Source organism: Hordeum vulgare, chromosome 7H (genome assembly GCF_904849725.1).
Source record: "Hordeum vulgare subsp. vulgare chromosome 7H, MorexV3_pseudomolecules_assembly, whole genome shotgun sequence".
Lineage (NCBI taxonomy): Eukaryota > Viridiplantae > Streptophyta > Magnoliopsida > Poales > Poaceae > Hordeum > Hordeum vulgare.
The window spans coordinates 536,621,659-536,640,954 of NC_058524.1; positions in this window are offsets into that span (position 1 = coordinate 536,621,659).

The following is a 19,296-nucleotide window of genomic DNA, read 5'->3' on the forward strand; positions in this document are numbered from 1 at the left end:
CAACAAAAAGAAAATACTCTTACGATACAAGACGCTCCAAGCAAAACACATATCATGTGGTGAATAGAAATATAGCTCCAAGTAATGTTACGGATGGATTGAAGACGAAAGAGGGGATGCCTTCCATGGGCATCCCCAAGCTTAGGATTTTTGGTGTCCTTGAATTTGGCTTGGGGTGCCTTGGGCATCCCCAAGCTTGAGCTCTTTGCACTCTTTATCCCTTTGTCCATGAGAACGTCACCTAAAACTTGAAAACTTCACAACACAAAACTTAAACAGAAACTCGTGATATCATTAGCACAAGAAAACAAACTACCACCTCTTTAGGTACGATAGCTATGTTGATTTCTATTTATATTGGTGTTAGATTACTGTATTCTCACTTTCCCATGTCTAGTACCCCCCAATACTATCCATAATTTTGTCAAAACAAGCAACCAACTCAACAAAAAAAGAATCTGTCAAAACAGACCAATCTATAGCAATCTATATACTTCATATACTTCTGGTACCTCACAAATTCTGAAACATTACAACAGCCTGGGAAAAAGGCATATCAACCAGCAGCAAAAAGAATCAACTCAAAATCTCTTTCAGAATAAAAATGAACAATAATTTCGTGAGCGAAAAGTTTCTGTCTTTTTCCAGCAGGATCAAACAACCATTACCAAGACTAGTCATAAAGGTTTTGCTTGGCTGAAACAAAAAAAGAAACACAAAAAACACAATCATAACTGAATTATGATGGTGTGGATGCAAAAAAAAACAGAAAGAAAAAGATAAATTCATTGGGTTGCCTCCCAACAAGCGCTATTGTTTAACGCCCTTAGCTAGGCATAAGGTGATAGAATCACGTATCGTCGTCTTTGCTGCTCAAACCATAAGTTGCCCTCATCATGGATTCATAAGGCAATCTTATTTTCTTTCTAGGAAATGCTCCATGCCTTTATTTAGAAGAAATTGAAACCTAATATTCCCTTCCTTCATATCGATGATAGCACCAATAGTCCTTAGGAAAGGTCTACCAAGAATGATAGGGCATGTAGGATTGCATTCAATGTCAAGCACAATGAAATCCACGGGTACATAGTTCCTATTTGCAATAATAAGAACATCATTGATCCTTCCCATGGGTTTCTTGATAGTAGAATCCGCAAGATACAAATTAAGAGAACACTCCTCAATCTCATTAAAACCCAGAACATCACATAAAGACTTTGGAATCGCGGAAACACTAGCACCCAAATCACACAAAGCATTGCATTCATAGTTTTTTATTTTGATTTTCATAGTAGGTTCCCACTCATCATGAAGCTTTCTAGGGACAGAAACTTCCAACTCAAGTTTCTCTTCAAGAGATTTTATCGACGATATGATCGGTAAAGGCCTTGTTTTGGCTATAAGCGTGTGGAGAGTTTAGCATGGATTGCATCAAGGAAATGCATTCAATCAAGGAGCAACTATCCTAATTGACTTCCTTGAAATCCAAAGTAGTAGTTTCATTACTACTCAAAGTTTTGATTTCTTCTACTCCACTTTCAATGCTTTTAGCATCAAGATAGATGGACTCCGAATCATTGGGGCGTTTTTCAACCAAAGTGGATTCGTATCCAGCCCCATCATCATTAGGTTTGACACAAGAAAACAAAGATTCAATGGGAGTCACACCAAGCACATTAAGATCTTCGTGATTCTTATCACGAGAACACGCCGTTTTAAGCCATTCATGTCTAGCACGAATTTGGGCGGTTCTTTGTTTTCTCTCACTCATGGAAACACGCATAGCTTTCAAAGTTTCATCCATATTGATCTTGGGAGGAGCACATCTAACTTTCAAAGCATCAATATCACTAGACGTTCTATCAACGCTCCTAGCCAAATCGTCAATTTTGAGTAGTTTTTCCTTTATGGACGCATTGAAAATCTTTTGCGAGTTGATAAACTCTTTGATATTACTCTCTAGATCACAGGGTAATCTATTGTAATTTCCATGAGTATTGTTGTAGGAGTTGCCAAAGTTATTAGAGCAGTTACTAGGAAAAGGCCGAGGAACATAGTTTCCTCTAAAGCATTGTTGTTGCCAAAATTATTCCTACCAACAAAATTAACGTCCAAGCTAGCGTTGGTACTCTCAATCAAGGAAGACAAGGGCATGTCAGTAGGATCTAAAGGAGACCTTCTACTAGCAACTAAATTCATTAACTCATCCATCTTAGCACTCAACGAGTTAATTTCTTCTATAGCGTGTACCTTCTTACTAGTAGGTGACCTTTCAGTGTGCCACTGAGAGTGGTTCGTCATGATATTTTCTATGAGTTTTGTGGCTTCTCCTAACGTGATTTCCATGAACGTTCCACCTGAGGCAGAGTCCAAGATATTTCTAGAAGCGAAATTCAAGCCAGCGTAGAAGATTTGTATAATCAGCCAAAGACTCAAGCCATGAGCGGGGCAATTTTTAATCATCAATTTCATTCTCTCCCAAGATTGTGCAACATGTTCATGATCAATTTGCTTAAAATTCATGATATCATTACGGAGAGAGATAATATTAGCCGGTGGAAAATACTTGGATATATAAGCATGTTTGTACTAGTTCCAAGAATCAATACTATTTTTGGGCAAAGATGAAAACCAAGTTTTTCCTCGATCTCGCAACAAGAACGGAAAAGTCTTAAATTTAATCACATCATTATCCACATCTTTATTCTTTTGCATATCGCAAAGCTCAATGAAGGTATTAAGATGGGATGCGGCATCTTCACTAGGAAGGCCGGAGAATTGCTCTTTCATAACAAGATTCAGCAAAGCAACATCGATTTCGTATGATTCCGCACTAGTGGCGGGACCAATCGGAATACTAATAAAATCATTATTATTTGTATTCGAGAAGTCACAAAGTTTGGTGTTTTCAGTTATGGTGACTTCAGCAAGCAAACAAGCACACAAGAGAACAGAAAGCAAGCGATTGAAAAGGGCGAACGAAAAAGGCAAACGAAAAAAGGCAAATATTTTTGTAAATTTTTGTTTTTCAGAAGTGGGGGAGAGGAAAAAGAGAGGCAGAAAAGTAAATGCAAGAGATGAGTTTGCGACACTTACTTGGATGAGTTCTTGAGTTGATCCTCCCCCGCAACGGTGCCAGAAATCGGCACATTCACGGGAGACGATTCTTGACTTGATACTCCCCGGCAATGGCGCCAGAAATCCTTCTGCTGCCTCTTGAGCTTGCATTGGTTTTTCCCTTGAAGAGTAAAGGGTGATGCAGCACAGGAGCAATAAGTATTTCCCTCAGTTTGAGAACCAAGGTATCAATCCAGTAGGAGAATCGCGCCAAGTCCAGAGTACCTGCGCAAACACAAAAGAGCTTGCCCCCAACGCTATAAAGGGGTTGTCAATCCCTTCAAGATTGATTGCAAAGTGAGATCTGAAGGCGGAAAGTGCAACGAAGAAAAAGTGTAAGGCTGAAAATATGTTGTGAAGTAGACCCGCGGGCCATAGTGTTCACTAGAGGCTTCTCTCAAAATAGCAAATAATACGGTGGGTGAACAAATTACTGTTGAGCAATTGATAGAACCGCGCAAAGTCATGATGATATCTAAGGCAATGATCATACATATAGGCATCACGTGCGAGACAAGTAGACCGATACTATTACTCCACACATCGACCGCTATCTAGCATGCATCTAGTGTATTGAGTTCATGACGAACAGAGTAACGCCTTAAGCAAGTTGACATGATGTAGAGGGATAAACTCAAACCAATGATGAAAACCCCATCTTTTTACCCTTAATGGCAACAACAGGATGCGTGCCTCACTACCCCTTCTGTCACTGGGTGAGGTCACCGCACGGTATGAACCCAAAACCAAGCACTTCTCCCATTGCAATAATCATAGATCAAGTTGGCCAAACAAAACCTACAACTCGAAGTGAATTAAAGGATATGAAATCATGCATATAAGAGATCAGAAGAAACTCAAATAAGATTCATAGATAATCTGATCATAAATCCACAATTCATCGGGTCTCGACAAACACACCGCAAAACAAGATTACATCGGATAGATCTCCATGAAGATCATGGAGAATTTTGTATTGAAGATCCAAGAGAGAGAAGAAGCCATCTAGCTACTAGCTATGGACCCGAAGGTCTATGGTGAACTACTCACGCATCATCGCGAGGTCATGGTGTTGATGAAGAAGCCCTCCGTATCTGAATCCCCCCTCCTGCAGGGCACCAGAATTTGCACCAGATGGGATCTTGCGGAAACAGAAGCTTGCGGTGGCGGAAAAGTACTTTCGTGGATCTCTCTCGCAGTTTTGGAATTTTTCTGAATTTATGGGCGGAAGAGGTAGGGCAGTCGAGCCACAAGGGGGCCACAAGCCAGCTAGGCGCTGGCCCCCTGGCCGCGCCTAGGGGGCTTGTGGGGTCCCCTGGTGGCCCGTGCCTTGGTTCTCAAGTCTCGTGCGTATCTTTTGTTTCGGAAAAAATCTTTTCGGAAGTTTTATTCCGTTTGGACACCGTTTAAAATCCTCCTCTGAAAAGGGTCAAAAACACGGAAAAAATAGGAACTGGCTCTTGGCACCGAGTTAATAAGTTAGTCCCAAAAAAGATATAAAAGGCATAGAAAACATCCACAGTTTGACAAGATAATAGCATGGAACCATCAAAAATTATAGATACGTTGGAGACGTATCAATCCTCCCCGGCAACGGCGCGAGAAATCCTTTTGCTGCCTCTTGAGCTTGCGTTGCTTTTTCCCTTGAAGAGGAAAGGGTGATGCAGCACAGGAGGAGTAAGTATTTCCCTCAGTTTGAGAACCAAGGTATCAATCCAGTAGGAGAATCGAGCCAAGTTCCAGAGTACCTGCGCAAACACAAACGAGCTTGGACCCAATGCTATAAAGGGGTTGTCAATCCCTTCAAGATTGATTGCAAAGTGAGATCTCAAGGCGGAAAGTGGAACGAAGTAAAAGTGTAAGGCTGAAAATATGGTGTGAAGTAGACCCGGGGACCATAGTGTTCACTAGAGGCTTTTCTCAAAATAGCAAATATTACGGTGGGTGAACAAATTACTGTCGAGCAATTGATAGAACTGCGCAAAGTCATGACGATATCTAAGGCAACGATCATACATATAGGCATCACGTCTGAGACAAGTAGACCGATACTTTCTGCATCTACTACTATTACTCCACACATCGACCGCTATCCAGCATGCATCTAGTGTATTGAGTTCATGACGAACAGAGTAACGCCTTAAGCAAGATGAAATGATGTAGAGGGATAAATTCATGCAATAGATATAAACCCCATCTTTTTACCATTGATGGCAACAACACGATGCGTGTCTCGCTGACCGTTCTGTCACTTGGAGAGGTCACCGCACGGTATGAACCCAAAACCAAGCACTTCTCCCATTGCAAGAATCATAGATCAAGTTGGCCAAACAAAATCCACAACTCGAAGAGAATTACAAGGATATGAAATCATGCATATAAGAGATCAGAAGAAACTCAAATAAGATTCATAGATAATCTGATCATAAATCCACAATTCATCGGATCTCGACAAACACACCGCAAAAGAAGATTACATCGGATAGATCTCCATGAAGATCACGGAGAACTTTGTATTGAAGATCCAAGAGAGAGAAGAAGCCATCTAGCTACTAGCTATGGACCTGAAGGTCTATGGTGAACTACTCACGCATCATCGGAGAGGTCATGGTGTTGATGAAGAAGCCCTCCGTATCCGAATCCCCCTCCGACAGGGCACCAGAACGTGCCGCAGATGGGATCTTGCGGAGACAGAAGTTTGCGGCGGCGGATAAGTATTTTCGTGAATCTCTCTCGCAGTTTTGGAATTTTCAGTAATTTATAGGCGGAAGATGTAGGGCCGACGAGCCACAGGGGGCCCACAAGCCTGCTAGGCGCGGGCCCCCCTGGCCGCGCCTAGGGGGCTTGTGGGGTCCCCTGGTGGCCCCTGCCTTGGTTCTCAAGTCTCCTACGTATCTTCTGTTCCGGAAAAAAATCTCTTCGGAAGTTTTATTCCGTTTGGACACCGTTTAAAATCCTCCTCTGAAAATGGTCAAAAACACAGAAAAAAATAGGAACTGGCACTTGGCACTGAGTTAGTAAGTTAGTCCCAAAAAAGATATAAAAGGCATACAAAACATCCAAAGTTTGACAAGATAATAGCATGGAACCATAAAAAATTATATATAGGTTGGAGACGTATCAACTCCGAACAACCTTCGGTAACCACGTACATTATTTCCCTATAACCCTGGCGTCATCGAACCTTAAGTGTGTAGACCCTACGGATTCGGGGGACATGCAGACATGACCTAGACATCTCTCCGGCCAATAACCAACAACGAGGTCTGGATATCCATGTTGGTTCCCACATGTTCCACGATGATCTCATCTGATGAACCACGATGTGAAGGATTCAATCAATCCCGTATGCAATTCCGTTTGTCTATCGATATGATACTTGCCCGAGATTCAATCGTTGGTATCCCTATACCCTGTTAGATCTCGTTACCCGGCAAGTCTCTTTACTCGTTCCGTAACACATCATCCCGTGGCTAACCCCTTAGTCACACTGAGCTCAATATGATAATGGATTACCGAGTTGGCCCAAAGATACCTCTCTGTCACACGAAGTGACAAATCCCGGTCTCGATTCGTACAACTCAACACACACTTTCGAAGATACCCATAGTGCACCTTTATAATCACCCAGTTACGTTGTGACGTTTGGTACACCCAAAGCACTCCTACGGAATGTGGGAGTTGCACAATCTCACGGTCCAAGGAAATGATACTTGACATTCCAAAAGCTTTAGCAGACGAACAACACGATCTAGTGCTATGCTTAGGATTGGGTCTTGTCCATCGCATCATTTCCCAATGATGTGATCCCGTTATCAATGACATCCAATGTCCATGATCAAGAAACCATGATCATCTATTGATCAATGAGCTAGCCAACTAGAGGCTCAGTAGGGACACGTTGTGATCTATGTATTCACACATGTATTATGGTTTTTGGTTAATACAATTATAGAATGAATAATAAACAATTATCATGAACTAGAAATATAATAATAACAATTTTATTATTGCCTCTAGGGCATATTTCCAACACCATTATAGTGACCCAATTACGTTGTGACGTTTGATACACCCAAAGCACTCCTACGGTATCCAGGAGTTGCACAATCTCACCGTCTAAGGAAAAGATACTTGATATTAGAAAAGCTTTAGCATACGAACAACACGATCTAGTGCTATGCTTAGGACTAGATCTTGTCCATCACATCATTATCCTAATGATGTGATCCCCTTATCAATAACATCCAATGTCCATGATCAGGAAACCATTATCATCCATTGATCAACGAGCTATCCAACTAGAGGCTCACTAGGGACACATTGTGATCTATGTATTCACACATGTATTACAGTTTCCGGTTAATACACTTATAGCATGAATTATAGACAATTATCATGAACTGGAAATATAATAATAAGCATTTTATTATTGCCTCTAGGGCACATTTCCAACAGTCTCCCACTTGCACTAGAATCAATAATGTAGTTCACATCACTATGTGAGTGCAATGAATCCAACACCCATACAGTTCTGGGGTTCGATCATGTCTTGCTTATGAGAGAGGTTTATTAGTCAACGGGTCTGAACTTTTCATATTCGTGTGTGCTTTAAAAATGTCTATGTCTTCATATAGATACTTTTACCATGCACCATTCGGAAATATTCCAAATGACTACTCCACTATACGAATCCGGTTTACTACTGAGAGTCATCCGGATTAGTGACAAAGCTTGCATCGAGGTAACTCCTCTACGACGAACTCTTTAATCACCTCCATAATTGATAAAAATTCCTTAGACCTTTAGTTACTAAATATAAGTTTGACCGATGTCTAGTTATCCATTCGTGGATCACTCTTGTACCCCTGGACTAACTCATGCAAGGTACACTTTAGGTGCGGTACACAACATATCATACTTATAGATCCTACGGCTGAAGCATAGGGGACGACATTCATCCTTTCTTTTTCTTCTTCCATGGTCGGGCTTTTGAGTCTTACTCAAAATTCACACCTTACAACACGACCAATAACTCCTTCTTTTGCCGATCTATTTTGAACACTTTCAAAAACTTGTCAAGGCATGCATTTTGTTGAAAGTTCCATTAAGCACTTTGATCTATCTCCCTAGATCTTGATGCTCAATGTTCAAGTAGCTTATCTAGGTCTTCCTTTGAAAAACTCCTTTCAAACAACCCTTTATGCTTTGCAGAAATTCTACATTATTTCCGATCAACAATATGTCAACCACATATATTCATCTGAAATTCTATAGTGCTCCCACTCACTTCTTTGGAAATACAAGTTTCTCATAAACTTTGTATAAAACTAAAAACTTTGATCATCTCATCATAGTGCATATTCCAACTCCGAGATGCTTGCTCTAGTCCATAGAAGGATTGCTGGAGCTTTGCATACTTGTTAGCACTCTTTAGGATCGACGAAATATTCTGGTTGTATCACATACAATCTTTCCTCAAGGAAACCGTCGAGGAAACAATATTTTGACATCCTATGTGCAAGATTTCATAAATGATGCAACAGCTGCTAACATAATTCCAACAGACTTTCAGCATAACTACGAGTGAGAAAGTCTCATTGTAGTCAACTCATTGAACTTTGTCGGAAACATCTTCGCGACAAGTCGAGCTTTCTTAATGGTGACTTTTCACCATCACCGCCTGTCTTCCTTTTAAAGACCCATCCATAGTTAATAGTCTTACGACTATCAAGTAGTTCTTCCAAAGTCTACACTTTGTTTTCGTACATGGATCCTCCTCTCGGATTTCATGGCTTCCAGCCACTTGTCGGAATCCGGGCTCACCATCGCTTCTCCATCGCTTGTAGGTTCATTGTTGTCCAACAACATGACCTCTAAGACAGGGTTGTCGTACCACTCTGTAGTAGCAGTACGTGACCTTGTAGACCTACGAGGTTTCATGATGACTATCATTAGTTTCCACCTCAATTGGTGTAGGTGCCACAGGAACAAGTTCCTACGTCCTGCTACACACACTAGTTGAAGTGATGGTTAAATAACCTCATAAAGTTTCCACCATATCCCACTCAATTCTTTCGAGAGAAACTTTCACTCGAGAAAGGATTTGTATCTAGAAACAAACACTTTGTTTCTGGATCTGAGATAGCAGGTATACCCAACTGTTTTGGGTGTCCCATGAAGATGCATTTATCCGCTTTGGGTTCGAGCTTATGAGAGTAAACTCTTTCACATAAGCATCGCAGCCCCAAACTTTTAAGAAACAACAGTTTAGGTCTCTCTTAACCATAATTCATACGGTGTCATCTCAACGGAATTACGTGGTTCCCTCTTTAAAACTGAATGCGGTTGTCTCTAATGCCTAACCCATAAACGATAGTGGTAATATGATGAGAGTTATCATAGTATGCACCATATCTAATAGGGCACGACTATGACTTAGGGACACACCATCAGGCTATGGTGTTCCAGGTGGCATGAGTTGTGAAACAATTTTCACGTGAAACGATTTTCACATTGTCTTTAAATGTTTACCAAACTCGCAACTCATATATATATATGTTTACCTCCACGATCACATCGTAGACATATTATCCTCTTGTTACGATGATATTTATCTTCAATCTAAAATTACTTGAACCTTTCAATAATTCAGACTTGTGTTTCATCAAGTAAATACACTAGTATATACTCAAATCATCTATGAAGTAAGAACATAATGATATCCACTGCGTGCCTCGGCACTTATTGGACTGTACACATAAAAAATGTATTACTTGCAACAAGTTACTTTCTTGTTCCATCTTACTAGAAAACAACGTCTACAGTCATCTCGCCCATGTGGTATTATTTGCATGTCTCAATTGATTCAAAAATCAAGTGAGTCCAAACTATCCATCCATATGGAGTTTAATCATGCGTTTATATCATCAGGCATGGTTTTCATGTCTCAAACGTTTTAAAAATGAGTAAGTACAAAGTTCCATCAGCATGGAGCTTCTTCATGCATTTTATACCAATAGGACTTAAGCAGCAGTGCCACAAGTAAGTGGTACAATCATTACCACTTTGTATCTTTTGGCAACAATATTATGAACATGTGCATCACTACGATCGAGATTCAATAACCCATTCATTTTAGGTGCAAGACCATTGAACGTATTATTCAAGTAAACAGAATAACCATTATTATTTTAAATGAATAACCATGTTGCAATAAACATAGTCTAATCATGTCTATACTCAACGCAAACACGAAATAACAATTTTAGGTTTAACTCTAATCCCGATGGCAGAGGGAGCGTGCGCCATTTGACCACATCAACCTTGGAAACACTTCCAACACTTATCGTTACCTTGCTTTTGGCTAGTCTCCGTTTATTCCGTAGCTTTTATTTCGAGTTACTAACACTTAGCAACTGAACCGGTATCTAATACCCTGGTGCTACTAGGAGTACTAGTAAAGTACACATCAATATCATGTATATCCAATATACTTTTGTTGACTTTGCCAGCCTTCTCATATACCAAGTATCTAGGGTAGTTCCTCTTAAGTGACGGTTCCCCTCATTACAGAAGCATTTAGTCTCGGGTTTGGGTTCAACCTTGGGTCTCTTCACTAGAGCAGCAACCGGTTTGTTGTTTCATGAAGTATCCCTTCTTGCCCTTTGATAACCCACAAGTATAGGGGATCTATCGTAGTCCTTTCGATAAGTAAGAGTGTCGAACCCAACGAGGAGCAGAAGGATCTGACATGTGGTTTTCAGCAAGGTAATCTCTGCAAGCACTGAAATTATCGGTAACAAGTAGTTGTGTGACAAGATGATTCGTAGCAAGTAGCAAGTAACAACGGTAACAAAGGAGCAGAAAAGTGGCACAAACCCTTTTGTAGCAAGGGACAAGCCTGGACAAACTCTTATAGGAGGTAAAACGCTCCCGAGGACACATGGGAAATTATGTCAAGCTAGTTTTCATCATGTTCATATGATTCGCGTTCGCTACTTTGATAGTTTGATATGTGGGTGGACCGGCGCTTGGGTACTGCCCTTACTTGGACAAGCATCCCACTTATGATTAACCCCTCTCGCAAGCATCCGCAACTACGAAAGAAGAATTAAGACGAAGTCTAACCATAGCATTAAACTAGTGGATCCAAATCAGCCCCTTACGAAGCAACGCATAAACTTGGGTTTAAGATTCTGTCACTCTAGCAACCCATCATCTACTTACTACTTCCCAATGCCTTCTCTAGGCCCAAATAATGGTGAAGTGTTATGTAGTCTACGTTCACATAACACCACTAGAGGAAAAACAACATACAACACATCAAAAATATCGAACGAATACCAAATTCACATGACTGTTTATAGCATGACTTATCCCATGTCCTCAGGAACAAAAGTAACTACTCACAAAGCATAATCATATTCATGACCAGAGAGGTAATGAATAGCATCAAAGATATGAACATATAATCTTCCACCAAGTAATCCAACTAGCATCAACTACAAAGAGTAATTAACACTACTAGCAACCTTACCCGTACCAATCGGAGTCGCGAGACGGAGACTGGTTACAAGAGATGAACTAGGGTTTGGAGATGAGATGGTGCTGATGAAGATGTTGATGGTGATGAGTCCCATCCGATGAGAGGAGTGTTGGTGATGACGATGGCGACGATTTCCCCCTCCGGGAGGGAAGTTTCCCCGGCAGGATCGTCCTGCCGGAGCTCTAGATTGGTTCTGCTCAAGTTCCGCCTCGTGACGGCGGCGATTCCTCCCGAAAGCCTCCTCTTGATTTTTTTCTAGAACGAAACCCTTCTTGTAGCAAAAGAGGGGAGCCCCAGGGCCAGCTGGGAGCCCACAAGCCCCCTAGGCGGGGCTAGGGGGAGGCCGCGCCTAGCAGGCTTGTGGCCTCTTGCTGGTGCCCCTGTGGCACTTCTTCGGCCCAGTATTTTTTATAAATCCCAAAAAAAAATCCTCATTGATTTTCATGGCTTTTGGAGTTGCGCGGAATAGGTATCTCAAACTTGCTCCTTTTTCAGGCCAGAATTCCAGCTGCCGACATTTTCCCTCTTCATGTAAACCTTGCAAAATAAGAGAGAAAAGGCATAAGTATTGTACCGTGAAGTGTAATAACAGCCCATAAAGCGATAAATATCAACATAAAAGCATGATGCAAAATGGACGTATCAACTGCCCCAAGCTTGGACCTCGCTTGTCCTCAAGAGAAAGCCGAGATCAATAAATATGCCCACATGTTTAGAGAGAGAGGTGTTGACAAAACAAGATATGGGCATGCAGGCATCATGATCATAGTTAGAACAACAATATCATCATATAATCTCTCAAGCTAAAGTGATAATTCCTTCACAAAGTAAAGTATGGATCAAGAGCCTTATCGAGAATTAACAACCGACAACCTTTACTCATTGAAGCAATTGCAATTTATCATAACCTCACAAAGAGTCAAGTAAGATCTTGTAAAGCAAATCCACATACTCAATCATCCTTTTGTCTTCTACAATTGCTACAACTCACGTGGTACTCATGAGATCAAAGTTTCAGTTGGACACAGAGAAATATAGGGGCTTATAGTTTTGCCTCCCAACCATTTACCTCAAGGGTAATGTCAACAATAATAATTCATGAACACTTACTTCCAAGTTGACATATGAATATAAATCTTTCCCTAGCATATGACGTCAGCTAAGATAAAGGCGAAATAAGAAATTGGTGAAGATCACCATGACTCTTTCAAGGGAAAAAAGTAAAGGTACAAGATATGCCCTTTGCAGAGCGAAGCAGAGGTTGTCATGCGCTTTTGAGGTTTGGATGTTTGTCCTCTTAGTGTGGAGGAATGTTACTTTGTATTGCCTCCTGTGATAAAGAATTTTATTATGCAGCCTGTCGCTTTTATGTCTTCCTCATCACAGGTTTGTACAAAGCTTATTTTCCACACACTAATAGATCATACATATTAGGGAGAAATTATTATTGCTTGCACCGATGACAACTTACTTGAGGGATCTTATTCAATCCATAGGTAGGTATGGTGGACTCTCATGGCAAAACTGGGTTGAAGGTTTATGGATGCACAAGTAGTATCTCTACTTGGTGCGGAGGTTTTGACTGATATGGGGTGGAAGCAATCGTCACATGCCAAGGGATCTCTAGTCATACAACATTGTTCGGAACCAAGCAAACACAATTAATTATGTTGTCTTCCTTGTCCAACGTCTACTTCTAAGCATGTAATAGTTTGGTGAGTGTTCACAATCATAGATGGTGTCAAAGATGGTATATTTATATGTGAACCTCTCCTTCTTTATCACTTCCTATTAATTGCAACAATACCAAGGTCTACGTTTGTCTATCCTCAACAAGTTTGAATCGACATTCTTTTATATGTGAAGCCATCACTTCCCATAAGATCGTTACATGATCTGTCATGCTTTTGTTCTTTTCTCATCCTTTTGATCATGGCATGAAGCAAGGCCCTTAACTAAGACACTCTTTATTATATGGCTCACGAGCTCGAATACATCGGGGGTGACACAAAGCAAAACTCAAGCCTAAAACACTAAGAACTTTATTCTACTAGAGAAAGATAAAACCAAAAAGAACGAACTAGGAAAAGGTAAAGGAAAAAGAAATGATGGTGATACGATACCGGGGCAACTCCCCCAAGCTTGGAACAAGCCAAGGGGATTGCCCATACCCATGCTTAGTTGTCTTCCTTTGGAGGTGATGGTGGTGGAGTTGTTGCCACATGGGTATGATCCTCCGTCTTCCAAGGCATAGGTGCTCCATCATGGAAAGATGAACGAGTCTCCGGAATCCTCAAATCTGCAACCAACCGTATTGATTTAAATCTATACTCATACTCACAGTTTTGATTCTGCAGGTCATAGATCTGGGCTTGGAGGTGATCAATTCTGTTATAGAGCCCGGAGAAGTGCTTGCCGATGTCATTGGCATAGATCTTGTGCTTTTTGGTGAACTCCGTGATCATCATGTGGTTGGCGTTGAGTCCACGCTCCACCATCCCTTGGCACTTGAAGACTTGTTGCTCCATTGCTTCGAGCCTCGCCTCCACGCTTCCGGTCTTCTTGGGCCCCTCAACATCACGGATGTGCAGCATCCCCTCACGCATCTCGATAGATTGAGGGTGTCGCAGCACTCCCGCGAGGTAGGGATTGATGACCTTCTCGAAGATCTTGTCCTTCGGAGCTTTTGGGGACGCCATAGCGAGCTAGATCTGCAGCAGAAACAGGCTCGAAACGAAAACAGAGGAAATTTGTGTGATACGAGGGTGAGACCTTTCGGAAGAATATATAATGATTTTTATCCAACCAGAAGGAGTACTCCGCAAGAAAACGGAGTCCGGGAGGCACACGAGGTGGCCACAAGCCCCCTAGGCGTGGCCAGGGGGTGGCCCGCGCCTGGCAGGCTTGTCGCCTCCTCGTGCGCTTTCCGGACTACTTCAAATTTTTCTATTTTTTAAAAAATTCCAAAACGGAGAAAAATCCCTACTGGAAAAGTTTTGGAGTCTGTTTACTTGCCGAATCACATACCTCTTCGTTTTTGGAGTCTGAAACAGGCTGATCAATATCCTTTAGGTGCTCCTTCGGAGTTATGGTATTGATAATATTGCTTTCAACATTTATGGGAGTACGTGAGATATAATGCTAGATTTTCTGCCCGTTTACCACTCTCGGAAAATTGCCTTCCGTGTTGTTGATCTTGATGGCACCAGAACGATATACTTCCTCAACAATGTAGGGACCTTCCCATTCAGAAAGAAGCTTGCCTGCAAAAAATCTTAAACGAGAATTATATAGCAAGACATAATCACCTACAATGAACTCACACTTTTGTATCCTTTTATCATGCCACCTCTTAACCTTTTCTTTGAACAACTTGGCATTCTCATATGCCTGAGTTCTCCATTCATCAAGTGAGCTAATATAAAATAACCTTTTCTCACCAGCAATTGTGAAATCAAAGTTGAGCTCTTTGATTTCCCAATAAGCCTTATGCTCTAGCTCAAGAGGTAAATGACATTCTTTACCGTAAACCATTTTGTATGGAGACATGCCCATGGGGTTCTTATAGGCAGTTCTATAAGCCCACAATGCATCATCGAGCTTCTTAGACCAATTCTTTCTAGACGTGTTGACAATATTTTGCAGAATTAGTTTAATCTCTCTATTGCTTAGCTCTACTTGACCACTGGACTCAGGGTGATAGGGAGACGCAATTCTATGGTTGACATTGTACTTAGCAAGCGTTTTACGGAAAGCACCATGAATGAAATGTGAACCACCGTCGGTCATTGGATATCTAGGGACTCCAAATCTAGGGAAAATAACTTCTTTAAGCATCCCAATAGAGCTGTTGTGATCAGCACTACTAGTTGGGATAGCTTCTACCCACTTAGTGACGTAATCAACAACAACTAGGATATGATTATACCCGTTGGATTTTGGAAAAGGTCCCATATAATCAAAGCCCCAAACATCAAATGGTTCAATGACAAGTGAATAGTTCATAGTCATTTCCTGACGTTTACTGATATTACATATTCTTTGACATTTGTCACAAGACAGGACAAACTTACGGGCATCTTTGAAGAGAGTGGGCCAATATAAACCTGATTGCAATACCTTGTGTGCAGTTCTATCTCCCGCATGGTGTCCTCCATAGGCCTCGGAGTGACACTTATGTAGGATATGTCCCTGTTCATGTTCAGCTACACAACGTCTAATAACACCATCTACTCCTTCCTTATAAAGGTGAGGATCATCCCAAAAGTAGTGTCTCAAATCAAAGAAGAATTTCTTCTTTTGTTGGTAAGTGAAACTAGGTGGTATATATTTGGCAACGATATAGTTTGCATAATCAGCATACCACGGTGCACTACGTGAAGTATTGATGATATTCAATTGCTCATCAGGGAAGCTATCATCAATAGGTTGTGGGTCATCAAGAACATTCTCCAACCTAGACAAGTTATCTGCTACTGGGTTATCAGCACCCTTTCTGTCGACAACATGCAAATCAAATTCTTGTAACAAGAGAACCCATCTGATAAGTCTAGGTTTAGCGTCTTTCTTCTCCATGAGGTACTTAATAGCAGTGTGATCAGTGTGAATAGTGACTTTGGAATCAACTATGTAAGATCTGAACTTTTGACATGCAAACACGACTACTAAAAATTCCTTTTCCGTAGTAGCATAGTTTCTCTGGGCGCTGTCTAGAGTTTTACTAGCATAGTGAATAACATTCAACTTCTTGTCAACTCTTTGTCCTATGACAACATCAACAACATAATCACTAGCATCACACATGATTTCAAAAGGTAAGTTCCAATCAGGTGGTTGAACAATAGGTGCAGTTATCAAGGCCTTCTTAAGTATTTCGAAGGCTTCCTCACAATCATCGTCAAAAACAAAAGGAATATCCTTCTGCAAGATATTGGTAAGAGGCCTAGAAATCTTAGAGAAGTCTTTAATGAACCTTGTATAGAAACCAGCATGACCAAGGAAACTTCTTATACCTTTCATATCTGTGGGGCATGGCATTTTCTCGATCGCATCAACCTTAGCCTTATCGACTCCAATACCTCTTTCAGAAATTTTATGTCCTAAGACGATGCCTTCATTAACCATAAAGTGGCACTTCTCCCAATTCAAGACAAGGTTGGTGTCTTTACATCTCTGCAAGACTCGATCAAGGTTGCTGAGGCAATCATCAAAATAAGACTCGTAAACGGAGAAGTCATCCATGAAAACCTCAACAATCTTTTCACAAAAGTAATAGAATATAGCCGTCATGCATCTTTGAAAAGTGGCAGGTGCATTACATAATCCAAAAGGCATACGTTTGTAAGCAAAGGTACCGAAAGGGCAGGTGAAAGAGGTTTTCTCCTGATCAGATTGTGCAACAGGTATTTGGGAGGAACCAGAATAACCATCTAGAGAGCAGAAGTGTGTGTGTTTAGATAGTCTTTCTAGCATTTGGTCGATAAAAGGCAAAGCGTAATGATCTTTCCTACTGGCCTTATTCAATTTCCTAAAATCGATCACCATCCTATAGCCAGTAATAATCCTCTGTGGGATCAATTTATCCTTATCATTAGGGACAACGGTAATGCCTCCCTTCTTAGGGACGCAATGCACCAGACTTACCCAATCACTATGAGCAACAGGATAAATAATACCCTCTTCCAGGAGCTTTAGTATTTCTTTTCTTACTACCTCTTTCATCTTAGGATTTAATCTCCTTTGATGATCAGCAACTGGTTTGGAATCAGGATCGGTTTCAATCTTGTGCTGGCATAGAGTGGGACTAATGCCCTTGAGATCATCAAGAGTATATCCAATAGCATCACGGTGCTTCCTTAGAGTTTTTAATAACTTCTTTTCTTCATGCTTTGAGAGGCTAGCACTTATAATGACAGGATATATCTCTTTTTTATCAAGATAAGCATACTTAAGAGTATAAGGCAATTGTTTAAGCTCGAACACAGGATCACCCTTTGGTGGGGGTGGATCTCCAAGCAGTTCAACAGGCAAATTATTCTTAAGGATAGGATATTGTTCTAAGACAACTCTATCTATCTCATCCCTTTCATCCATATGCATATCATTTTCATGCTCAAGCAAGTATTTCTCTAAAGGATCAGTAGGAGGCAAGGCAATAGAAGCTAGGGCGATAATTTAATCCTTACTAGGCAACTCTTTTTCATGAGGTTGTCTACCAAACTTGGAGAAATTGAACTCATGTGACACACCTTCAAAACCAACAGTGACAGTTTGCTTCTCACAGTCAATATGAGCATTGACGGTATTGAGGAAGGGTCTGCCAAATATGATGGGACAAAAGCTATCTTGTGTGGTAGCAAGAACGAGGAAATCAGCAGGATACTTTGTTTTACCACACAAGACCTCAACATCCCTAACAATTCCCACAGAGCAGATAGTATCTCTATTGGCAAGCTGAATAGTGACATCAATAGTCTCTATCTCAATAGGTGCAATCTCGTCTTTGATTTCATCATATAAGGATTGAGGTATTGCACTAAGACTAGCACCCACGTCACATAAACCATGATAAGAATGATCTCCTATCTTAACAGAAACAACAAGCATGCCAACAACACGCCTATGTTTGTCTCTAGCGTGTGGTTTAGCAATTCTAGCAGCATCTTCACAGAAGTGAATATCATGGCCATCAACATTGTCGGACAGGAGATCTTTGATAATAGAAATGCTAGGTTCAACTGTACTTTGCTCAGGGGGTGTAGGTGTTCTAATGTAGCCCGTACGTATCAAAGTTGAAACTTTAGAGTGATCCTTTATCCTAACAGGGAAAGGTGGTTTCTCAATGTAAGCACTAGGAACAATAGGATAATTATAGGCAATGACTCTCTCTTCAACTGGATTGGGTTTAACTACATTGACTTCTATGGGAGGATGGTATTTAAACCACTTCTCTTTGGGGAGATCAATATGAGCAGCAAAGGATTCACACTATGAAGCTACTATCTCAGAGTCAAGTCCATACTTAGCGCTAAAATCACATAAAGTATTTGTTTCGACAAAGGATTTAACGCAATAAAACTTGAAATTCATACCTGACTCCATACCTTCATCAAGCTCCCAATCTTCAGAGTTGCATTTAATTCTTTCCAATAAATTCCATTGGAAGTCAATATCTCTCTTCATAAAAGAACCAGTACAAGAAGTGTCAAGCATGGTGCGATCATCATGAGAAACCCAAGCATAGAAGATCTGAATGATAATTTCTCTCGAGAGCTCATGGTTGGGGCAGGAATATAACATTGATTAAGCCTCCCCCAAGCTTGAGCGATGATTTCTGTGTCAAGAGGGCAAAAATTATAAATATAATTCCGATCACGATGTACTAGATGCATAGGATAAAACTTTTGATGAAATTCCAATTTCAACCGATTGTAGTTCCATGATCCAGTATCATCATGTAGCCTATACCATGTCAACGACTTATCCCTCAAAGATAAGGGAAAGACCTTCTTCTTGACCTCATCCTCGGGCAAACCTGCAAACTTAAATAAACCACAAACTTCATCTACATAGATTAGATGCAAGTCGGGATGTGATGTTCCATCTCCTGTAAGCATACCCGAAGGAAATTC